Source organism: Sus scrofa, chromosome 16 (genome assembly GCF_054392235.1).
Source record: "Sus scrofa isolate SSC_HxYL_T2T_F1_AM1 chromosome 16, Sscrofa_HxYL_maternal_Yorkshire_Landrace_v2.0, whole genome shotgun sequence".
In the NCBI taxonomy this organism is placed as follows: domain Eukaryota; kingdom Metazoa; phylum Chordata; class Mammalia; order Artiodactyla; family Suidae; genus Sus; species Sus scrofa.
In genome coordinates this window covers 60,496,050-60,522,463 of record NC_139398.1, presented here as the reverse complement: position 1 = coordinate 60,522,463, position 26,414 = coordinate 60,496,050, and the positions used below count along the sequence as shown (strand labels likewise).

The 26,414-nt window shown below is 38.3% G+C and overlaps 1 protein-coding gene across 5 annotated transcripts in view; it reads left to right on the top strand.

Annotated features, from left to right (window-relative positions):
* Positions 1-26,414, top strand: part of MRPS27 (mitochondrial ribosomal protein S27) — a 106,355-nt gene that overhangs the window by 21,924 nt on the left and 58,017 nt on the right. The gene's annotated exons all lie outside the window — the stretch shown is intronic.

Here is a 26,414-nt window from a genome sequence, read left to right as displayed (position 1 = left end):
CATTTTTCATAACTGCATCATATTCCATAGTATGAATATATTATTTAAACCAGTTCCCTGTTGTGGGACCTTTAGGTTGTTTGTGCTCTCTTTTTGTATGATACACAATGCGATGATTAATAATCTGGTACGTAGGTAGTTTTGTACATAGTTCTCATGAGTATCTACATTTGTAATTTCAATAGCTGTTGCCAGATTGCTTTCCATTGAGATTTCACCAGTTTACATTCCCACCAGCCGTGAGAAAGGCCTGTTTCTACAGCATGGCCAACAGAGATATTTTCACACTTTTGGATTTTTATTAGTCTGATAAGTGAAAAATAATATATAGATTTGTCTCTTCTATTTAGCTGGAAATAGACTCTTTGAGCACTGTTCAATACGTATTTTCAAATGACACCATATTTGAAAACTTCTTCTACGTTACCACATTTACTTCATTCTTTCTCACAACTAGGACCAATCCCACTCCCCTGAACTACAGATACACCCACCCCTGTGTACAGAGGAGCATGTTCCGTACTGCACCATCTATAGCAGCAAAAACTGGATAAGCTAAAAGCTCATTAAAGAAAGGACTCATCAAGTGATTTATTCTTATAGTTGATTTTTCATATCTCAAATGTTTGTCAAAATGATACCTTACAGCTAATTTTTATTGTGATTCTTCATTGTGATTTTAAAAATCTGATTTATGACTTGTTCCAATTACTACACTACAAAAATAGACTCAGATTGAAATTTAAAATGTTTCCAGAAAGCATTCCATTAGAATTTCCCATTTGATCTTACTTTGTTTTGATCAAGAGTTTTCAGTTATTTCCATCCGGGTACATTTTTAAAAACTTTCTTAATATTAGTGAAGACTTACCTAATTTTCCTTTATGTGATTTTACTAGTATTGAGACTTCTTTTTCTTTCTGAATTGGGTAGAGTCTACCATTTTGTTGGTTATTTTTGTTTAAATATAAATCTCAAGTGGATGAGATTCCACACTTTAAAATAAAAATTTTTTATTTTAAACATAAATTTGGAGTTCCCATTGTGGCTTAGTGGAAACAAACCCAACTAGTATGCATAAGGATGCAGATTTGATCCCTGACCCCGCTCAGTGGTTTAAAGATCTGGTGTTACAGTGAGATGAGGTGCAGGTCTCAGACGTGGCTTGGTTCCTGCGTTGCTGTGGCTGTGGTGTAGGCCGGCAGCTATAGTTCTGTTTCGACCCCTAACTTCCATATGCCGCAGGTGCTGCCCTAAAAAGCAAAAAAAAAAAAAAAAAAATCTAAAATAACAGTGTCTGAAATTGTAATTGCAAGTGCCCTCGTGCCCTTCATTAGGATGAACATAAATGGGTCCCTTGATGAGAGCAAGCCCTGCCCTCCTTTAGTGGTTCTTTGGCACTGGAGGGCTCCTTTGTTAGGATTTTTGTTTTTTGTTTTTTTTGCTTATAGTGAAAGGTGTATTTGGGCTGGCATCTGCCCAGTTCTCATACCCTTGGCTTTGTTCATGGCAAAAATGCAGGAAATAGTTCTAATTTATAAATAGAAACTACTTTTTTAGAATTCTATCTTTCAGGACACAGTACTATGGTCTTAGAAGAAATAAGTTCCAAATTTACATGGACCTCTGTAGCATATAATTGATTTCAACAAGTCACCATTCAACATCTATTTACTGAGCACTTATTGTGTGCCCAGGCTTTGTCCAAGGTGCTGAGCCTTTGGTGATAATAAGTTTGACACTGTGCCTGTCTCCCTACATTAAAGTTTAACTGAGAAATCTAAGTCCAACCTGAAGACCTTTCGTGATTATTAATTCTTCATATCATGTCCAGTTTTGTGAGGGTTGGAGTCTTACTGAAAGTTTCATAAAATCTTTATTTCCTGTTTTTCTATAGATCGTATAGAAGACTCTCGTTATCTTAAGTCTGAGCCATTTTTTAATTTGACATCCTATCCTTTGCTTAATAGAACTAGTGTTCTAATCATGACTTATCACTCTTTTTACTTCTCTTATTTCTCCTCCCTTCTCTTGCCAAGAAAATTAGCTCTCTTTTTCTCAGCTTATTTTTTCTTTTAAAGAAACATTTTTATGACTTGATGAGATTGCTATTGTATGTGTGTGAGACGAGGTACAATGCCGTAAAGCTGCGTTAGGTGTAGATAGTGAACGTTGGTCAGTGTTCACTAATCAGCTAAGTATCAACTCCTACCTTCTAGCCTTAGAGGATATGCAAAACGTATAGCCTCAGTAAAATGACAGGTTGCGGTTATGAACTCTGAAATGAAATCAGGAATGTTAATCCTGAGGACACCAAGGGCTGTGAGATTTCTACCAGTTAGGAATTGAGCATACGCTGTTTTAATGCCTGACATTTCCTAACATGGGTTGACTTGATGGACATCTCAGAGTAAACTTAGAATTACAGGTCAAGGATGCGGAAATATAGAAGCAATTTCTTTTTTTTTTTTTTATAATTTTTTTTATTTTCCCACTGTACAGCAAGGGGGTCAGGTTATCCTTACATGTATACATTACAATTACATTTTTCCCCCACCCTTTCTTCTGTTACAACATGAGTATCTAGACAAAGTTCTCAATGCTATTCAGCAGGATCTCCTTGTAAATCTATTCTAAGTTGTGTCTGATAAGCCCAAGCTCCCGATCCCTCCCACTCCCTCCCCCTCCCATCAGGCAGCCACAAGTCTCTTCTCCAAGTCCATGATTTTCTTTTCTGAGGAGATGTTCATTTGTGCTGGATCTTAGATTCCAGTTATAAGTGATATCATATGGTATTTGTCTTTGTCTTTCTGGCTCATTTCACTCAGTATGAGATTCTCTAGTTCCATCCATGTTGCTGCAAATGGCATTATGTCATTCTTTTTTTACGGCTGAGTAGTATTCCATTGTGTATATATACCACCTCTTCTGAATCCAATCATCTGTCGATGGACATTTGGGTTGTTTCCATGTCCTGGCTATTGTGAATAGTGCTGCACTGAACATGCGGGTGCATGTGTCTCTTTTAAGTAGAGTTTTGTCCGGATAGATGCCCAAGAGTGGGATTGCAGGGTCATATGGAAGTTCTATGTATAGATTTCTAAGGTATCTCCAAACTATTCTCCATAGTGGCTGTACCAGTTGACATTCCCACCAACAGTGCAGGAGGGTTCCCTTTTCTCCACAGCCCCTCTAGCACTTGTTATTTGTGGATTTATTAATGATGGCCATTCTGACTGGTGTGAGGTGGTATCTCATGGTAGTTTTGATTTGCATTTCTCTTATAGTCAGTGATGTTGAGCATTTTTTCATGTGTTTGTTGGCCATCTGTATATCTTCTTTGGAGAAATGTCTATTCAGGTCTTTTGCCCATTTTTCCATTGATTGATTGGCTTTTTTGCTGTTGGGTTGTATAAGTTGTTTATATATTCTAGAGATTAAGCCCTTGTCGGTTGCATCATTTGAAACTGTTTTCTCCCATTCTGTAAGTTGTCTTTTTGTTTTCTTTTGGGTTTCCTTTGCTGTGCAAAAGCTTTTCAGTTTGATGAGGTCCCATGGGTTTATTTTTGCTCTAATTTCTATTGCTTTGGGAGACTGATCTGAGAAAATATTCATGATGTTGATGTCAGAGAGTGTTTTGCCTATGTTTTCTTCTAGGAGTTTGATGGTGTCCTGTCGTATATTTAAGTCTTTCAGCCATTTGGAGTTTATTTTTGTGCATGGTGTGAGGGTGTGTTCTAGTTTCATTGCTTTGCATGTTGCTGTCCAGGTTTCCCAGCAATGCTTGCTGAATAGACTTTCTTTTTCCCATTTTATGTTCTTGCCTCCCTTGTCAAAGATGAATTGACCATAGGTGTCAGGGTTTATTTCCGGATTCTCTATTCTGTTCCATTGGTCTGTCTGTCTGTTTTGATACCAGTACCACACTGTTTTGATGACTGTGGTTTTGTAGTATTTCTTGAAGTCTGGGAGAGCTATGCCTCCTGCTTGGTTTTTGTTTCTCAGGATTGCTTTGGCGATTCTGGGTCTTTTGTTCCATATAAATGTTTGGATTGTTTGTTCTAGTTCTGTGAAAAATGTCATGGGTAATTTGATAGGGATTGCATTGAATCTGTAGATTGCTTTGGGTAGTATGGCCATTTTTACAATATTGATTTTCCCAGTCCAGGAACATGGAATATCTTTCCATTTCTTTACATCTTCTTTGATTTCTTTGATTAAAGTTTTATAGTTCTCGGCATATAGGTCCTTTACCTCCTTGGTCAGGTGTATTCCGAGGTTGATTTTGTGAGGTACAATTTTAAAAGGTATCGTATTTTTGTATTCCTTTTCTAATGTTTCATTGCTGGTATACAGAAATGCAACTGACTTCTGAATGTTCATCTTATATCCTGCTACTTTGCTGAATTTATTAATCAGTTCAGGTAGTTTTTGGGTTGAGTCCTTAGGGTTTTCTATGTATAGTATCATGTCATCTGCATACAGTGACAGTTTGATCTCTTCTCTTCCTATATGGATGCCTTTTATTTCTTTTGTTTGTCTAATTGCTGTGGCTAGGACTTCCAAAACTATGTTGAAGAGCAGTGGTGAGAATGGGCATCCCTGTCTTGTTCCAGATTTGAGTGAGAAGGCTTTCAGTTTTTCCCCATTGAGTATTATATTTGCTGTGGGTTTATCATAAATGGCTTTGATGATATTCAGGAATGTTCCCTCTATACCCACTTTGGCGAGGGTCTTGATCATGAATGGATGTTGAACTTTGTCAAATGCTTTTTCTCCATCTATTGAGATGATCATATGATTTTTGCCTTTTTTTTTGTTAATGTGGTGTATGATGCTGATTGATTTGCGTATGTTGAACCATCCTTGTGAACCTGGGATGAACCCAACCTGGTCATGGTGTATAATTTTTTTGGTATGTTGTTGGATTCGGTTGGCTAAGATTTTGTTGAGAATTTTTGCATCTATATTCATCAATGATATTGGGTGATAGTTTTCTTTTTTGGTGGTATCTCTGTCTGGTTTTGGAATGAGGGTGATGGTGGCCTCATAGAATGTCTTTGGGAGTATTCCTTCTTCTTCAACCTTTTGAAAGAGTTTAAGGAGGATGGGCACCAATTCCTCTTTATGTGTTTGATAGAATTCACCTGTGAAGCCATCTGGCCCTGGACTTTTATTTGTAGGGAGTGATTTTATGACCTCTTCAATTTCATTTCTAGTGATTGGTCTGTTCAGTTGGTCTGTTTCTACTTGATTCAGTTTTGGCAGGCTGTAAGATTCTAGAAAATTGTCCATTTCTTCCAGATTGTCAAACTTGTTGCCATATAGTTGTTCATAGTATTCTCTTATGGTTTTTTGTATTTCTCCTGTATCCGTTGTGATTTCTCCTTTTTCATTTATAATTTTGGTTATTTGGGTTCTTTCCCTCCTCTTTTTAGTGAGTCTGGCCAGGGGTTTGTCAATTTTGTTTCTCTTTTCAAAGAACCAGCTCTTGGTTTTATTATTTTTCTCTATTGTTTTTTGAGTCTCTATTTTATTGATTTCTTCTTTGATCTTTATAATTTCCTTCCTTCTGCTGACTTTAGGACTTTTTTGTTCTTCTTTTTCTAATTCATTTAGGTGGAGGGTTAAGTTGTCAATTTGGGATCTTTCTTTATAGAAGCAATTTCTTAATCCTACAAGTAACAGCTTCCTGCTGGCCCACCTGCAGGATTTCTCATTCCCCAGGCAGTACTGTCTTGGAGGGGAAGGCCCACTACAGGACTTCTGATCGCCACTTCTGTCACTGGCACAGATCTTTCCCTGCCCCAGCCTGCAGGCTGAGTGTATCCTCTCATCTTCTAGTGATCAAATCTCTCCAGTGATTACTTAAAGGCCTCGTAAGAGCCACAAAAGTTTAGAAACTTGGAGTGATCAGTGGAGGGCTGATTTAGCATCTGACACTGAATCAGGTGCACAAGTAGGGGGTTCCCAGTTCGAGCAGTTTGGGGTGCTTCCAGCACATGCCAGCTTGTTAGCATCCTACCATCCCAGGAGAGAATCTCAGCCTTTGAACTTCCTAAAGCAAGCAGATTTTAAATTTTAGGAATGTCAACATTAAAGCACCCCAGGGATCTTTTTGGGAGCATTAGAGAGACTGCTTTTAGATAGCATCAGGGAGAACAAATATCCAACCAACTCCTGTTTGGGCTATGGGCTCTTCTCTGGGGGCCACAACCTTTTGATCAGCTTGTGCCCTGTCACATACAGATAAAAAATGGAACACTGAGGAAAGGGAGATGATGCTTTAAACAAAAGAATACTGTGAACTGAAGGTGATTAAGGCAATTAATACCAGGAAATATATAGGTTGACAATAAAAAATATATTTAAAAACCTAGTAATTGTTATTCCAGGAGTAACAATGATTAAAATAGTAAAAAGGCTAAATTGAAATAAAATAAAATATGAAAGCTAACAAACAAAAAAAGAAAGCCTGATAAGAACTGTTGGGCTGTAACAAAATAAAACATGATTAAAATGAGAGAATAAAAAAGTAAAAAGTAAAATATATGAAAAGTCAAGCAAGATAAGAAGGACTTAAGCCAGAGACTTTATAAACTATTATCATTATAGCTGAGAGGTTAGGAAAATAGGCACAGCCATGCTATTGCAGAGAGATTTGCTGCAGGCTGAATAATAAATCTCTTCATGAGTCATCTGCAAACTCTTCCAAGAAGCCCTTACAGGGGTGTCTGGCGGGTGGGTGGGGAGGAATAGGCAGTGAGGGAGAGGCCAGGCAGTGCCACCACCAGCCCTCTGCTTCTCTTTCAACCAGAAGATCTGTGTCTCCACCTGCTTTATTTTATTTTATTTTTATTTATTTATTTTGTCTTTTTAGGGCTGCACCTGCGGCACATGGCAGTTCCCAGGCTAGGGGTCGAATCAGAGCTGCAGCTGCTGGCCTATGCCACAGCCACAGCCACGTGGGCATCCGAGCTTTGGGCCTGCACCAAAGCTCACAGCAACACCGGATCCTTAACCCACCAAGCGAGGCCAGGGATTGAACCCACGTCCTCATGGATGCTAGTCAGGTTCGTTACCACTGAGCCACAAAGAACTCTCTCCAGCTGCTTCAAGTATCAGGTCTACAGAGAGAATTCAGAGGGGTTTGTGAATTTAGATAAAAATAAAATTGTTTTTATTTTCATTAACCTCTCAATAGTATTTAGGATTGCCTGCAGTTACGAATATAGGCAATAGATCCCAGTACAGTATTAGCAGTGTCTATGTCTTTCTCACCAGTAAAGATCATTGATTTTTTTTTATGTCTCATTGCATTTGTTGCAGATACCTTGACAAATTATATTCATCACTCCTTAGAAATTAGGTTTATAATTAAACTACTGCTAGCTAGTGTTATTTCTTGCATTAGTAAAGAAGCATGTATTACTATATCTCAAGGATTTTTTTAAAGTTTTGATCATTTTGTTTCACTATAATTGATTTCCTTTGTAATCCTGTGCGTGTAAAGCATTATTCGAGACAGTGTCATCAGACTGCCAGAGTTCCTGTCATAAAATAATGTTATGGGAGTTCCCGTTGTGGTGCAGCGGAAACAAATCCGACTAGCATCCGTGAGGATGCAGGTTCGATCCCTGACCTGCCTCAGTGGGTCGGGATCCGGCGTTGCTGTGAGCTGTGGTGTAGGTCCCAGACTTGGCTCAGATCTGGCTTTGCTGTGGCTGTGGTATAGGCCGGCAGCTATAGATCCAGTTCTACCCCGAGCCTGGGAAGTTCCATATGCCACAGGTACAGCCCTAAAAAGCAAAAAAAAAAAAACCAAAAAACTGTGAATCTCACCATGAAGGCCTTTTGTTTAGGCTTATTGCTGCTTCTTCCTCCAGGCCTTTTCAAGTTTTCTAGTTCTTTGCTTTTCTTCTTACAAAGAAGGCTCTCTTCTCTTGTTTTAGGTTAGACCTTATAGAGTGGGCCAAGCATATGGTTGATGCGTGTTCTGTTATCCGAATGAACACAGGTACGGCCAGTCTCATTCTCCCCACCGCAGCAGGAAAAGGTTTGGTGAAAAGTGAGATCTGAACAGGCCCTGAGCTGCTGTCCATCCGGAGACCAGTGCTGGGAGGGCTTTGGGCAAGAGCACTTCTGCTCGATTTTGGCATCATCACCCCACCCCCTGGTTGGCAAGGGGAAAAGTCACAGTGTGCCCCCCACAGTAGCAGCAGAGGTGTCGCGGCAAGGAGGGAAAAGGTGAGAGAGCAGTACAGCCAGTGGCAGCGGAGAGGAAGAGGCGGCTCAGTGATTGGTGAGAGGAGAAGCTGACTACCAACTCATGCTTTAGGTTTGTTAAGGAGTTTTATACACCCCATGTTCATTTTAAAAAGAATTGAGCAAACTATTTTTTTTCCTTGGGCATAGGATTAATCTTTGCCTCCTACCCACATGCCATGTCATAGGCTTTTGTAGTAAAGACTTCCTACTTTTGCCTTACTATAAATTTATTCTGTTCCTAAGAATCTGATTTGCAGGAGTTCCTGTTGTGGCTCAGCAGGTTAAGAACCCTACTAGTATCCATGAGGACGCAGGTTTGATTCCTGGCCTCACTCAGTGGGTTAAGGATCTGATGTTGCTGCAAGCTGCAGCATAGGTGGCAGATGTGGCTCGGATCTGGCATTGCTGTGACCATGGCGTAGGATGGTAGCTGCAGTTCCAATTCGACCCCTGGCGCAGGAACTTCCATATGCCATGGATGCAGCCATAAAAGGAAAAAATAGTAATAAAAGAATCCAATTTGCATCTTTGCTTTGTTGACACATGGAGATTCACCGAGTACACCCAGCATAGAGAGTGTAAGCCACTGCCTGCCCTGGGCGGAGATGGGAAACCACAGTGAAGGCACATGCACAGTGGGACAGTGCTAGAAAGACCAAGGTGGTGCTTTCCCGGTGCAAGATACTGTCAATAAGCTTTTCAGATTGGGCTACAGTTTACTTGGGAGAAAACTGAGACAGCAGGGATTTCATGGAGACGAGAGTATAGAGCATGGTGAAGCAGGAGAAAATTAAAATTAAGGGATAAGAGGAAATCTTCGAATTTCTTTTCTCATAGTCCATGAGTTGTTTGTTTTCTGAGAACATGATCTTTTTTCTCCACAAGAGATCTCCTCTTGGGATCTGTCAGCTTGAGGTCAATGTTATTTTATAGTGAATTTATCTAGAATTTTCCTTTCTCATTTTGTTTCGCGCATCTCTTTCCTGGGCCATCTAGTCAGTAGTTTTGAGCTCAGGACTCTGCAGGTTGGTGCTGCCCACATGTAGACATGTGAGCCCTGAGGCAGGCTCTGTGTCCCCTCTTAAGAGATAAAACTGCAGGTTATCAGTGAAATTGTGACAGCAGTAAAAGCTCTTATTTTCATGGTTTATAACATGCTTTAACAATGGCTCTATTCGTATTTGATTACATTAATAGAATGCAAACTCAGGCCATAAAAATTCCTTCTTTCTCTGAGATATCCATCTCTTCAGTGAGGATGCTTGCAGATTGCATTTTTAAAGGCTTATTTAGACTTTCAAATCATTTTGGGACTATGGCAGTTTAGAGATGCATGAAATTAAAGTTGCTCCTTTTACTAGCAGAATGTCATTAGTCTGAACTGATAATTTAATCTGCAGCCGAGATGGTCATTTCTGAGGAATAAGTGATAGAGATTTGTTAGGTATATCACATATTCTTTATATGGGCCTTTGGGTTTTTAGGGGAAATGTGAGGAATACTGCACAATTGTCATACAGTTAGACAGATTGTTGCAGAACTCCATAGGAAAGTCTTTTTCTCAGAATACAGCCCTCTGTGTTGTCATGGAGCATGCAGAGCCACCCATTAATGACAGGAAGTCAAGGTTGTGTGGCAGGCTGTGTGCTGCCAACACACTGGTCCACGCTGTACCTTGGCCACAGACGTCTTTCATCCTTGACTTAACGGACCTGGCAGATACCAGGCGTCCCCAGTTGGAGACGGATGGCGGGTCAGGAACAGCTGGGGTGAGGCAGATGGCAGCCTGCACGTCTCCAGGTCCTGGATTGGCAGCCAGCCTGAAAAAGGAAGGACCAAAATAGCTTCATTTTTCAATAAGCAAAAATATCCCTATGGTTCCTTAGAGGGCGAGGGCACTGCCCAGGCCTATGTTGTGAGAATCCATTTCTGCCTGTAGGAAAAAGGCAAGGTGGGTGTTTATTAGGAGGGAACACTGTTCATGAGTTTAAACAGTAGTAGTTTGTCTTTGAGGACGTATGGATTGTTTGTATTTTATAGAACTAAAAGGAAATTTTAAAGTTTTCTGTTAGCACACTGCCAAGTCTCGTTATGTTTGAACATTATTAAGGAAAAAGTAAAGAGCCCAAGGGGTAGTAAATGACTCTTAGAGCGTTTTTTGGAAACTCTGTGATAGTTTAATATTGTCAGGTGCTTTATCTAGTTCTTCTTTGCTAATCCCACAGTTCTGGGAGAGAGTTGTTGTTAGTGGCTCTGCCTGAGAAGATAGCAGTTTGTCAGGAACATCTTCCATGCCTTGCCAAAGACCTGACGAGGCCCCACTCCTTCTGACTTTGCGCTTCTCTCCCCACGGGTCTTGTTCTTTCAGCCTGGAGCCTGATCATAGGAAGGGTGTAGGGGTAATTTTCCTTCGAGGATGTTTTCTTGGCTTTGGTTCTAACTTTCCACCCAGCTTGCCCAGAGTGATCTCATACCTTAGATAGTTACTGTCTTATTCCTCTGGTGTAATGAATGGGTCCCCCAGAGGCCTTTATCCTTGGAGTCCAGAGCAGTCCATGCTGCTGTGGACATCTGCACAAGGCTTCTTAGAGATGTATGCTGTCATTTCTTTGGGTAGATATCTAGGAGTGGAATGGCTGGAGCCTCTTTCTGGTAGGTGTACATAATCCAAAGTGGTTATACCATTTTCCTCCATGTTTTTGCTAATAGACTTGGCCATCCTAACATGCATTAAATGATAACTCACTCTTAGTGGTTTTAATTTGTATTTGCCTAGTAACTTATTAGTTGTGCACCTTGTCATAGACTTATCTGCCATCCATGTGACTCCTTGGTGAAGTTTCTCTTCAAATCTTTTGCCCCTTTTTCTTTTGCCAAGTTGTTTGTTTTCTTATTACTGAGTTTTGAGAATTTGTTCCTCGTACTTTATTTTTTTATTCATTTAACAGTTTTTTAAAGAGCAGTTTTTACTTTGGATGTAAGTCCAGTTAATTTTTTCTTTCATGAATTATGTATTGGTGTCAACTAAGGAATCTTTGCTTAACCCAACACCACAAAGATGTTTCTCTTATGTTTTTTTTTTTATGTCTTAATTTTATTGGAATATAGTTGACTTACAAAGTTGTGTTAATTTCAGGTGTACAACAAAGTAAATCAGTAATACGTATACATATACCATTTCTTTTCAGATTCTTTTCCGTTAGGTTATTACACAGTATTGAGTAAGTTTCCCTGTGCTATACAATAGGTTCTTGTTACCCATCTATTTTATATGTAGTACTGTTTATATATCAATCCCAACCCCCTAATTTATCCCTTTCCCACTCCCCCCCCCTCATGTTTTGCTTTTGGTAAACTTAAGTTCAGTTTTGAAATCTTTGAGTCTGTTTCTATGTTTTATTTTAGGTTTTATCGTTTCAGGTTTCACAGGTCTGGAATCTACTTTGAGTTATTTATTTATTTATTTTAGATGATATGAGGTAGGAGTCCAAGCTGACTTTTTGGCATAAGAATACCTATTCCTGTCAGCACCATTTGTTGAAAAGACTATTCTCTCTGCACTGAATTACCTTTGAATCTTTTTTGTTGTTGTTGTTGTTGTTGTTGTTGTTATATATTGTTGTTGTTGTTGCTATTTCTTGGGCCGCTCCCGCGGCATGTGGAGGTTCCCAGGCTAGGGGTTGAATCGGAGCTGTAGCCACCGGCCTACGCCAGAGCCACAGCAACGCAGGATCCGAGCCGCGTCTGCAACCTACACCACAGCTCACAGCAACGCCGGATCGTTAACCCACTGAGCAAGGCCAGGGACCGAACCCGCAACCTCATGGTTCCTAGTCGGATTCGTTAACCACTGTGCCATGACGGGAACTCCACCTTTGAATCTTTGTCAAAAATCAGGTGTTTATGTATGAGTCTATTTATGAACTGTTTTGTTCTGTTGATCTCATTGCCTGACTTGATGCCAGTACTACACTGTCTTTACGACTGTGGCTTTGTAGTAAGTCTTAAAATCAGATAGTGTACGTCTTCCAACTGGGTGCTTCTTTTTCAAAGGTGTTTTACCCAGTCTAGGTCCTTTGCATTCCATATCAATTTTAGAATCACTGAATGTGTCTACATAGGTATGTACATACATACATGCATACATGGATTATTAATATAGAGAAATTAGGAGCAAGACCAATTCCAGAAATACATACTAAATGCCTAGTATATATATATATCTAGAAATAAGATGGTAAGAGGGAAGATTTTAAGGGATATAAAGGAAGATTGACTTTGAGAAAGTAATCATCTTTTTTCCATTGAAGGCAAATTTAAACCGCCCTTGACAGAATTTCAGATTTCATGTCTGTAAGATCAGTGATTCTCAGTTCTGTTTATTTGGGAGGTTCTGGAGCCAGGAGAATATTTAAGAGAAGTATTTTTTATAATTTGCCAGAACTATAGTGTATTCAAAGGAAGGGTATGAATTACTACAATCCAAAATATTACAGATCGGCTGGGGATAACTGGATATCTGGAACAATTCAAAATTGACAGAAATCTAGGATATAATAAATCAGTAAATTGACTATATAACAGAACATGTGTTTCAGAGAAAACATGCTTTGGGCAGGCTGCAAAAGGGGTTAACTTCATTAACAGCAAGTGTTCATTAAAGAGGCAGAGCTTGAGCCTTGAAGTTTGGATGAGTACAGAAACAAGAGCAAGTGTTCAAAATGCAGCGAGCAGTATAGGTGGGGTTAATAGAGTTGGGTGAGAACTGACTTTATGAGGATCGACAGGGGTCTACTAGGGAGTAGTGGGGAATAAGGTAGGCAGATTATAGAGGGAATCGAATGCTGACAGCATCATACATTGCCGGCAGATAGGCGGACTGGCACAACTTCTATAGAGGGGACTTGGGTAACATCTATCAAAATTATGAATGCATGTACCCTTGGCCCAGAAATTTCACCTCTTGCAGTTCCTGATACACTCACATACATGTGAAAGCATATCCATTACAAAATTATATCTATCAAGACTTGCGTGTGTTAGTTAATCAAAGAAATATTTTTTAAAAGACCCTTAAGATTGTTATTTGTCAAATTCTTGAGAAATATATATCATAAAAGTATTTCAGAAAGATTAATAACAGTCAGTTTTAGATTGAAAGAGCTAAGTGTTAGAAATTTATTGTCTATACCTAAGGTGATAAAAGACCTGTCCTATTATAGTTGACAGTGGAAATGAAGAGAAGTATTTTCCACATAGGAGGGGAAAAAAAAAATCAATCCACAGGATTAGTGCCAGGTTTAATATAAAGATAGAAAACAAAGAGAGTCAAAAATGAACTGAAAATTGAACCTCAGCTAATGAGGAAATGACTAGTCCTTTAATAGTAGTATTGAATTGGAGACCGATTTAGAAGACAGCAAGGGAATAGGTTTTTATTTTGCCTGTTCATTGTACACATACATATTTCTAGGTTTCTGGCATCACATCTCGTGCCTGCTGACCACATTTGTACCCCTCTGTAGCCAGTTCCTTTCTGGCCATAGACCTTTGGAGAAAGAACAGCTGCCAAAACATACCTACATGAGGGTTTACCTGGTATCCTGGCACCAGCTGGGAACTCTTAGGCTAGGTGATCTCTGAAGTCCTGCTCACTTTCAGAGTCTTTGAAATCTCAGGAGTTCCCGTCGTGGCGCAGTGGTTAACGAATCCAACTAGGAACCATGAGGTTGCGGGTTCGGTCCCTGCCCTTGCTCAGTGGGTTAACGATCCGGCGTTGCCCTGAGCTGTGGTGTAGGTCGCAGACGCGGCTCGGATCCAGCGTTGCTGTGGCTCTGGCGTAGGCCGGTGGCTACAGCTCCGATTCAACCCCTAGCCTGGGAACCTCCATATGCCGCGGGAGCGGCCCAAGAAATAGCAACAACAACAACAAAAGACAAAAAGACAAAAAAAAAAAAAAAAAAAAAAAAAAAAAAAAAAAGAAATCTCAGAGGCCTGAGAAGACTAAGCAGTTTCCTTAAAGCCCTGTGACATGTCCAAGTTCTAGTTGTGAATGAAGGCCTAACTTCCAAGTTCTCCGGCTCATCGGCTAGACCTGTGTGTCTCTTTGTGCCTGTTCTTTTCCCTGAGAGAAGTCTAGGTAATAAGCTAGAAGATACAAACTCAACAAATACTTAAATACCTGGTGACAAAGTGGCATAAAATTAAACCCAGAAAAGAAGGTAGCAGAAACAGACTCAACAGTGAAAAATACATAATCATGAAAAAAGAAAAAAAGTACTAAAACCTTGAAGGAATTAGGATGAGAAGAAACAGTTAAGCAACCTGGATTTTAGGACCAATTTAGTTCCCCCTTTGATCTGTAACTTGGAACCAATTAATGAACAATCTGGACATGAGCTTCCTAGATGAGTAAATGATCTTAAATACCTCCCAAGACATCTTACATAGTGAAATCTGTCTTTCAGTCTCACTAATAGAGAAGAGAAGCTAGACTTCATCACCACACGCCTCAAACTTTGAAAACATGAGGTTTTGGTTTTTGTTCAATTTCTCACTCAGAGCATTTTTTATCTAAATGGTGGAATTCAAGTTTAGCCACCTTCACCTTGAATATCAAAAGAACAATTAACAAGTGTAAAATTCAACAACAAAAAGGATAGAGGATCTCTTAGTCTCTTCTGGATTTGGGTGACAGCCTTCATTTACTATCTTTAGCAAATTTTTTGGTGTGAGAGTAGAGTATTCACTCTTATTTTCTAGGGAACTAGTGTCTGTGCCATAGATATTTGACATTTTCCTATCATCTTTCCCTGAAAGGCCCACAAAACACCTATTTTTGATGCCTTACATATTCATGGGATTTAGAAGGAGAGGGCTAAAGTTGATCTGTTCCAATAGCTGCAGAATGTTTTGTGGATTAAGCCTAAGAACTGTAGTTTCCTGAAAAAAGATAGATCCCATGTTGTTTTTCCACATTATAGAGTCCTTTGATCCAAAAATCTTTTTACTGGTTATTTTCAAAAGTGTAAAGTCATAATTAAGTACAAGGAATTATAGCCATGGCTAGAGAGAAAGCATATCTGACTATTCTGCCTTATATTTATCAAACAAAGAGACTCTAATGGAGTTTTGTATGTGAGGATGTTTGATTTGAAGATAAGTAAGAGATCTTTTAAGGATCAGTATTTAAGGAAGAGATAAGTAGATAAACATATGTTTCAAGAAGAGATTTTTGAGAACAGAAGTTTCGATAGCATCATGAGTTTTTAGGCCAATGACAAATTCCTGAGTATTTCCACATGCCATGTGTCCAGGCAAAAAGACATTGGAGAGAAGTATTTGATGTGAATTCTTTTTAATGGTCTTGGCTGCATCATTTTCTTGACAAATTTCTAGTTATGTTTGTTTATTTTTACCAGGCAGAAGTTTATATTTTGAGGTCTCTTCTGTTCTTTTTAATACCTGTGATTTTAAGACACATGTATCACCAGTTTCTTAGTGATGGACAAGGCTGGGACTTAAAACCAGGCCTTCCAACTTCAGGCCATTAAAATATATGAACACTGTATTTCTTACACACTGTTTCGTGGCTCAGTGTTGAATGGTACCAGGAGGGGAAAGTCAAATCGGTCATTAGTCTCTATTGTATTTGTTAAAGAGAGAAGTTTGTGGATCTTGTATATATAGATTATTAAAATTCTCCATTTGCTGACTTAATAACAGGTAGTAGCAGTTAACACGTATGGCACACTTACGCAAGGCTTTTAAATGGACTGCTGGTCTCTGTGCACTGCACTGTGTTAAATTATCTTTGCCCCTGGTCTTCCCGTCCCTCCCCTCCCAGTCTCCTTCTCCAGTGGAATACAGCCTGTCTTTTAAGGCCTGTCCCAAATTCTGCTACATCCATAAACGTCCCCTGATTTTCACCACTTAAATATGATTTCTCTGACCCCCTTCTATAGAATTTTCTTTTACCTATGCAGGGGTGCTTATGTAGTTTTGTGTTTTGACTCATCAAAAATATGTGTTTACTATTTTTCTTTACTTGAGAAACAATATCGTATGGTAGATAAGAGCATGGCCTCTGGAGCCATCTGTCTAAATTTGAATACAGCCATCTATTGATTCAGTTACTTATATTCCCTGTTCCTCCGTTTCCTCATCCATAAAATGGGGAGTAAAATAGTGCCCATGATTTAGGATACTTATGAGACTTAAAGAAATTAGTACATTATAAGGTCCTTAGCACAATCTTGGGATAGCACAATCTTGGGATAAAGAAAATTGGTATTCAATAAATTTAGCTCTAGTATTGGTTATACTAGGTTGTAACATCTTGGAGAACAAGGACTGTTTCTTCCCTGTACTGCTCTCCTTAGGGAAAATGTATTTTGACTCCAGTTTAAGTTTCTAAGACTAATAGACCCCAAGTATCTTCACTCCCACATTACAAAGATTATCATGGCTCAGGGATAGGAAGAAATAGATGCTTATGAACCATAAAAGTTAAACACCCAGATGGAAGGAACATCACATTTTTTGGAAAGTTATCTGACCCTAAAAAGGAAGGGTTCCTGTAATATACCCATATTGCTCAGCTTCCAGCAGCCAGAAACCAGAAGGGGGCAGCAGAAAGTCAGCTGCTTCCATCTGTGGAGGAAGGGAGAAGCCTAAAGAAGGTATTTCCCATTAGGAACAATCTGCATCCAAACTGATCTCTGATAAGACGTCATTGAATCAGCAGTCAAAATGGAGATTAGACACAAAAAGAGAAGTCTGTTCTGAGGGCTGGGAGCATGACAGGAAAACATTTAAATAGCTGAAATAGAAACTGAGGGACTGCTTTCCAGTGATTTTAGCTCTGATACCTGTAGTGCACAAAAGCAGCTCAGAAAGGATAAAGATGTTTTAATATTGTCAGCATTCCCCACTATTAATTGTACTCTGTTGGGTTTTCTTTTTTCCTAAGCTGTGGAAACTGAGTAGGAATTCCTATTTGTATAACCTATTGTTAAATGGAAAACTGGGCTGACCGATGTGGCCCTACAGGATAGTTTAGAACATACAAAGCTTTCCATATTTTAAAAAAAAAAAAATTTGCTTTGAAAAAAAGTAATTACATGCTTTGTAATTTATAAAGGAAAAATCACCTACTTAGTGTTTCCTGCTAGGCTTTTTACTATATCTTTCCATTTTATTTGTTTAAAACTATTAAAACTCACTCTCAGATTTCTATAAATTCAATGCCGTTCCAATGAAAATCTCAGCAGAATTTTTTGTGAAACCTGAGATGATTCTAAAATTCAAATGAAACATTAAAGGGCCAAAAATAACTAAGACAGTTTTAAGAAGTTAAGATAAAATGATTGGTCTACCAGCTAGATAACAAAAATTAATAGAAAGCTACAATAAGTAAAAATGAGATTTTGGACTAGACTAAGGCAAACAGACTAGTGGAACAGAATAGAGTCCAGAAATGTATCGGTATGTAATGGAAACTTGTGGTGTCCTATATATTAAAGGAGAAAGAATGGATTAGTTAATAAATGTTGCTTGGACAATTGATCATCTATATGGAAAAAATTAATTCCCACCTCAGAACACAAATGCATATTTTTAAAATTTAGATTAAAAACCTAAATGGAAAAAGCAAAGTATAAAACTTATAAAGAAATATAGGAAAATATTAATATTTATTATATGACATTGTGAAGGATATTTTGAATGACATTAAAAACTGACAAAAGACTCAGAAATTTTATTTTTTATCTATCTATCTATCTATCTTGCTTTTTAGGGCCTCACCCATGGCGTATGAAGGTTTCCAGGCTAGGGGCTGAATCAGAGCTGTAACTGCCGGCCTACACCACAGCCACAGCAACGCCAGATCCAAGCTGCATCTGCGACCTACATCACAGCTCATGGCAATGCCAGATCCTTAACCCACTGAGCAAAGCCAGAGATGAAACGCACATCCTCATGGATCCTAGTTGGGTTCCTTAGCCTCTGAGCCACGAAGGGTATGCCCAGATTCATAAATTTTGATGCATTAAAGTTTTAAAGTTCTGTATCATAAAAGATACCATTAACAAATTATTACAAGCCAAAGACAAGGGAAGGGTTTTCATTGCCTATAACTGGCGAAGAGTAATATCTAGAATATGTTTATAGATCAATAGAAAAAGAAAATAATCTGATAGACAGATGGATAGAGACTGTGAACCAGCAATTCACAGAATAAAGAACCAGAATGGTCTAAATCACTTTGTTGTACAACAGAAATTATTGCAACGTTGTGAATCAACTATACTTCAGTAAAACTTTTAAAAAACATCGGAATAGTCATCGGTATATGAAAAGATACTCATTAATAATCATTTAAGGTGTATTCACATTCATCAGATGCAAAAATGAAGCATTTTGACCGTAATAATTGTGGCAAAGTAGAGGAGCAACAGGAACTGATGCACTGCTAGTGACGGATGAAAGTTGCAAAGCACCTTAAAGAGCAATTTGACAATAGGGGGTAAAAGTGAGGATGAACATGGTCTTCCACTCAGCTTTTGAATCCCAAGTATATACCTTAGAGAAATGCTGGCCTGCACAAGGATGAAGTTATAAGGTTATTTGTTATAGCATTGGCCATAATAGCAATCTAGACGCAACTTAAATGTTCATTGACAGGAAAGGAGACTAAGTGGGATAGTACCACACAGTGGAAGAGCAAGTAGCAGTGAGAAACAACAAACTAAAGCATGATTCTCTCAAAAACCTAATGAGTGAAAAAAGCATAGTAGGGATCAATATGATACCATTTATGTAGTTTGAAAGCATGTAAAGCAGTGCCTTAGCTTTTGTGTGTATATGGATACATGTATAAAGTGTAAGAGTGTAAAAACATACTCAAAAATGATAAATACATTTGAGATTACCTGTGAGGGGCTGTAGGGTAGAAATAGGATTAGAATATGCATATAGGGAGGCTTACACTCTATCTGTAATACTTTGTTTTGTTAAAAAAGAAAATGTCGGAAATAAATGTGACAAGATTTTAGAATTTGATGAAGATAGTACTTGGGTATATAAATGTTATAGTCTCCATAATTTTTGGAATATTTAAAATACTTCATGATTTTTTAATAATCTTCTCTCACCACACACACACACAAAATCTTGTCATATTTGTTAGAATATTTATTTGAACAGATTTGAGGCTAGTTCCTTTTTATTTTTTTTTTTTTTTTTTTTTTTTGTCTTTTTGCTATTTCTTTGGGCCGCTCCCGCGGCATATGGAGGTTCCCAGGCTAGGGGTCGAATCGGAGCTGTTGCCACCGGCCTACGCCAGAGCCACAGCAACGCGGGATCCGAGCCATGTCTGCAACCTACACCACAGCTCACGGCAATGCCGGATCGTTAACCCACTGAGCAGGGGCAGGGACCGAACCCGCAACCTCATGGTTCCTAGTCGGATTCGTTAACCACTGCGCCACGACGGGAACTCCCCTAGTTCCTTTTTATGTCCTCCTTGAAAAATCCTGAGGATAGGACTGGCCCTCCTTGGGTCAGAGTTCATTTTGGCAAGACAGGGTAATAATATGTTTGGGCCAATTTGGGCCAGGTAACTACCCTTCTTCTAAGAATAATGATCTTGGCCTATGCCAGAGCCACAGCAGTTCGGGATCTGAGCTGCGTCTGCGACCTACCCCACAGCTCACGGCATCGCAGGATCCTTAGCCCACTGAGTGAGGCCAGGGATCAAACCCGCGTACTCATGGATGCTAGTCAGGTTTGTTAACTGCTGAGCCATGACGGGAACTCCAGGGCTCCTTTCTGTACACAACCATTTTAAAATATAAAAACTAATCTTTTTTTTATCACTCAATGAATTTATTACATTAATAGTTATACAATGTTCATCATAATCCAGTTTTATAGGATTTCCATCCCACACCCCCAGAGCATCCCCCCACGCCCCATCTTGTCTCCTTTGGAAACCATAAGTTTTTCAAAGTCCGTGAGTCAGTATCTGTTCTGTAAAGAAGTCCATTGTGTGCTTTTTTCAGATTCCACAAGTCAGTGATAGCATTTGATGTTGGTGTCTCATTGTCTGACTGACTTAGCATGATAATTTCTAGGTCCATCCACGTTGCTGAAAATGCCTTTATTTCATTCCTTTTAATGGCTGAGTAATATTCCATTGTGTATATGTACCACATCTTCTTGATCCAATCCTCTGTCGGTGGTCATTTAGGTTGTTTCCGTGTCTTGGCTATTGCAAATAGTGCTGCAATGAGCATCGGAGTATGTGTGTCTTTGCAAGTCATGGTTTTCTCTGGATAGATGCCCAGGAGTGGGATTGGATTGCTGGATCAAGTGGTACTTCTATTTTTAGTTTTCTGAGGAATTTCCATACTGTTTCCCACAGTGGTTGCACCAATTTACAATCCCTATAAAAACTAATCTTAATTCACAGGTTGTACAAAAATAGGCTGCAGGTTAGATGTGGCGCATAAGCCCCAGTTTGCCAACCCTTCATCTGTACCCTCACCCACTTCCCTATTCTTCAGATTTTCAGGAGGAAACATCCTATTGGGTCATATCATCTATCCTTACTGTGTTTTGTTTTGAGAGGGAAAGTAAAGACTCAAACTTTCACTCCTAAGCTTTCTGATTTTGCAGTTAACTTGGAGCTTGGGGAGCAATCAGTTGCATAGCTATTTTTTATCCAGGATGGGCACAGGTATAATTATCATCACTCCTGCAGCAAATGCTGGATAGTGGCAGATGGCTGGCATGTGCTTCTTTTTCATGTAGGTTCCAGAAGAAAGATGTCCTTACTAACTGATAGACACCCAGTTTACACGAACATTATTTGTACTGATAACTTGACCTTTTTCTTTAGGCATTCCTCTTACATAACTGCTGTACAGTGATTGAATCAAAACATTTACTAGCAATAAAATAGTACAGTCCATATACAAATTGAATACAGTCCATATACAAATTGTGTCAGTTGCCTCCTTAATGTTCTTTATGGATTTTTTTCCCCCCTCATCCTGGATCCAGAGATCCAGACTATTTAGTTTTCATACCTCTTTAGTGTCCTTTAATTTGGAACAGTTCCTCAGCCTTTGGTGGTGGGTGTGTGTATGTTTGTGTGTGTTTGTGTGTGTTTTGACCTTGACATTTTTTAAGAGGATGGGCCTATAGAACGTCCCTCAATTCTACCAAAAATAGGTTTCTCTGGTATTCCCACAGGAGGGAAGAGTTTGCAGATAGGAGTGCCCCAACAGAGATTTGTTCTTCTCAGTGCATCTTAATCAGGTGATACATGTCGATAGTTCATTCCTGCATTGGTGATGTAATTTTGATCACCTTATTAGTAACATGGTATCTACCAGATTTGGCCACGATAAATTCACTGTTTTTCCCTTTGTAATTAGTAAGTGATGTGTGGGGATATACTTTGAGTTAATGAAGTAACCCTGTTTCTCATCAAACTTTTACTCACTAATATTGGTTTGTTTTGATGATTTTCTAATTGTATCATTCTGTCTATATTTTAGTTAGCCTTCTATTGTAAGAAAGACTTAGCCTTTCCCTTCATCTATTTCTTTCTTCATGTATTTCTACCATAAGGACTTTTTATTTTATTCAGTTAGTTCTGATCCGTTACTTGTTTTGATGCTCAGGGTATCCCAGATTTTGGTCAGTAGGAGACCATCTCTCTAGCCTTGTTCCGTTTGTCCCCATCATTCTTTGAGCATTTTCTTATTTTCTAGCATATCAGAAGATATTTTAGTCTCATACTATCACCTGCCCAGTCCAGTTGGAATTAGCTGATTTGCCAGAGGAAAATGTATGGAGAAGTCAATCTGGATGTCAGGTGTGCTCATTGCTAGTGTAGTGTGATGTCAGAGGGCAGAGCTCAAACCTCAATCTATCATTCATTCATCTCTCTGTCATCTGTGTATATATTTAAAACCATCTTCTTGCTGATGCCTCCAATTCCAGTCTAACAATTCACGTTTCATTTTAGTCTTACCCTCTACCTTATTTTGTAATTCTGTTCTGACAGTGAGAAATCTGATTCTCATTATTTTTTGTCATAAATGTTCTGCTGATATTTTCTCCTAGTACAAATTTTTGTCTTTAGTTTCTTAAAGGCATGTTTTGATGAGCAGACATTTTTAATTTTGATGAAATCTAATTTAGCAATCTTTTATTTTATGGTTATTGTTTTCTGTGTCCTAAATATTTATTGCTGATACCTTGGTCATAGGTATTCTTCTGTTTTCTTCTTCTTCTTCTTCTTCTTTTTTTTTTTTTAATCTTTTCTAAGGCCACTTCCCGTGGCATATGGAGGTTCCCAGGCTAGGGGTCTAATAGGAGCTGTAGCTGCCAGCCTATGCCAGAGCCACAGCAATGCGGGATCCAAGCCAAATCTGCGACCTACACCATAGCTCACGGCAACGCCGAATCCTTAACCCACTGACCAAGGCCAGGGATCGAACCTGAAACCTTATGGTTCCTAATCGGATTCGTTAACCACTGCACCACGATGGGAACTCCCTATTTTCTTAAAAACATAATTTTAAATTGTGTTTCTGTTTAATTTTAGATCTCAAAACAGTTCTTGTGTGACATGTGTTGACATTCGTCTTTTTCCATATGTATGTTTCTACTTTTCTCTATTCTTTTCCCCTTGTAATTAGTAAATAATGTATGGGGAGATACTTTGAGGTTCCATTGATCTGTCTATCCAAATGCTGATACCATACTTTTAATCTGATCCATTTTAATCTGATCCATTGTCCTTTTAATCTATCCAAATGTTAATACTATACTCTTAATTACTGTATTCTAAAGCCAAGTACTGTAAATCCTTCAACTTTGTTCTTTTTCAATATAATTATGGTTATTTTAGGTCCTTTACCTTTCCATATGCTAGAATTAGATTGTCAGTTTCTGTTAAACAGATCTGGAATTCTGATCAGAATTTCATTAAATCTATAGATCAGTTTAAGAAGAAATGACATAATAATTGGTTCTTAATATGATGTCATAAAATATTGAATCTTCTAATCCATGAATATGGTTTCTTCCTGTACCCTCCACCCCACCAGCGTCCCTCCCTTCCCCCATCTGTTTTTTTCAGGTCAGTATAGGTATCCTGTCTTATTAAATTTATTTCAAAGTATTTTATGGGTTTTGATGTTATGTTATTTTAGTTATTTGCTGTAAGAAATACAACTGATCAATTGATTTTTGTATCTTGACCCTGCATCCCAAGAACTTGATAGATTCACTTATTAGCTCTAATAGTTATTTTTAGATTCCTTGGTGTTTTCTACATACCCCATCATATTGTCTGTGAATAGAAATATATTTATATCTTTCTTTACAAATTTTAGGCCTTTTAATTTTTTTCTTCCCTTATTGCACTAGCTAGGACCTCTATTACAATATACAATAGTAAGTAAAAGTAGTAGAAGCAGATGTCTTTGCTTTTTTCCCTAATCTGGGCAGAACATGTTTAATATATCACCATTAAGAATGATGTTAGTATGGGTTTTTCATAGGTACCCTTTTATCAGGTTGAGGAAGTTCACTTTTATTCCTAGTTTCCTGACTATTTTTATCATGCATGGATGCCAAATTTTGTTACATACAGAGACTATCATGTGGATTTTCTCTTCCTTTCTGTTCTAATGCTGAATTACTTTGGCTTTCAAGTGTTAATCCAGCCTTGCATTCTGGGGATGAACGCCCAAGAATGTATTGTCTGGATGTGTTCTTAATTTATTAATATTTGTTAGAAATGTTTATGTTGTCAGTAATACTGGTCTCTAAATTTCTTTGCTCGTAACGTCCTTGTGTGATTTTGCCATCAGGATTATGTGATGTCGTAAAATGTATTGGAAAATGTTCTTTCCTTTTATTATCTGAATTTCGATTTAAGATTTATGTTATTTCCTCCACATTTGATTGCATTCGCCAGTGAAGTCATCTGGGCCTGGAGTTTTCTTAAGATTTTAAATTATAAATTAGTTTTTAAAAACTAATGTAGTTTTATTTTATGTTTTTTATTATTGGTGAGATTGACATGTTCTCAATGTAGTTTTATTTTATATTTTTTATTATTGGTGAGATTGATATGTTCTTACATGCTTAAAAGCCATTCCAAATGCTGTGAACTTTCTTTTCTTATTTCTTATCCTGTTTTTCTGCTGAGTTACTGGTCTTTTTCATTGATTTGTAGGACCTCTCAATGTTTAGGGAATAGCCTTGAGTTGATTGATATTTTTCTCAATTCTTTTTTTTTTTCTTTTAATTTGCTTCATGGTAGGTTTTGCTAGGTAGACGTTTTAATTTTTTATGTAACTAAAGGGATCAATCTTTTCTTTTATGGGTTTTGCATCAGGCTAAGAGTGACACTCTATCCCAAGACATTTTCCCATATTTTCTAAAAGTGAACATATGCCTTTTTTTTAACATGTAAATATGCAGTTCACCTGGAATTTATTTGTGTTTAATTATGTAAGGTACAGATTCATATATACACATACCCTTACCCATGCCTAATGCAAATAGCTACCCAGTTACCTTAATGCCATTTACCGAATAATCCATATTTTGCCTACTGATATGAATGCTGCCTTATCATATATTAATTTCTTGTTTGGGTTTCTGAACTTTCTGTGTTTGTTGTTCCACTGATCTGCCTTTTCATTTATTAGCATCGTCTTTGTTTTAATTATTGTGGCTTCTTACTGTGTTTTGATATCTGATGATGAAGTCCACAATTCTGGCCACTTTGCTCAGCCTCCATCATTCCCCTTTTCCTTTGTTTAACACTCTTGTTAATTGTTAGAAATGTTTTGCAGATACCCTATTTGAATATACATTGTCTTTCCTCCCTTGTTGGGAGGCTCAAGTGATGGTTGAAAGTCTCAGATATGTGACCAGGACACCAAAGAGCTTTTAAGGCATGCTTGTGCAAATAAAAAAACTGCCTCTTCTAGGCAGAGAAATTAGAGAAAAACCACCTTTTTTTCTGAAAGATGCAGCCTTGTATTTGCTTACACACTTACTAGGACTGATTTTTGTCCCTGTTCCCACTTTTGGGCTACTTTACAAAGTAAACTTGTACATAACAATTTTGAATTGTACTGCACCATATGAATAATATGGTCAATGAAAGAATTACCAAGAAAGCCAGATGCCTCTTCCTTCCTTTGTCTCTTCCTTCCCATCGGAGCTGCTGGCTTCAGAGCCGGCTGGTTACATCATTTTCAGTAATGCGCGTCCTTAAGAGGGAGTGCAAATGGCTGTTCACACAGACTCCCTGCTTTCAGGAATGCTCAGCCAGAGTGGGATGAAATGAACAAAACTCTCAAAAGTCCATTTGGCCACCCATCAATTGGAGCGGAATTGTGGGTCGTCAGAATAAAGGTCTACTAATACAATTACCTTTGCCGGTATGAATGTACGTTGTCATCTCATTTTTGTTTATCTTTCTAAAATAAGAGCCTGCAAAATTGAAAGAGCAGATACTGTTTTTGCCCTTCGTTTGTAGATGAAAGATGTAGGCCAGAGAACTTTTCCAAAGTCAAACAGCTAGTGGGTGACAGCAGAGGGCAGTCATCCTAGATCTTTTGAAGTTCTGGTTCTTCCTCTGAGCCTTTTCCCCATATCACCCAATCTCATAAAAACATTATTTGTCAGCTCCACAAACATTCATGCATATTAAATTTAAATTATGAAATTGTGGTGATGTGTTTCATTCTCCTGAAAGTACATTCTCATGTTTCTGGCTAGGTGTTCATATCACCGTCCCTAGTGGTGCCAAAACATTTTCCTTCCTATTCAAAAACAATCATGGGGTAAAGAGAATAATAAAATCTTTTCAAGGACAAAGGCAGAATTTGCCTGATGTTTGTTTTGATTCACTAGCAAGCCTCTGGGCTTTTAGAAGATTGGAAGAAAGAATGATTTGAAAGTAAGGCTATATTCTGATATAGTTCTGTGGTAAATTACGTTTGTCATGTTTATGATTCTGAAATTTTATTGTATTTTAAGGAGCTTTGACTTTTAGATCTTTTTCTTTTTCTTTTCCCCACCAAAAGAAGAGTTTTTAATTT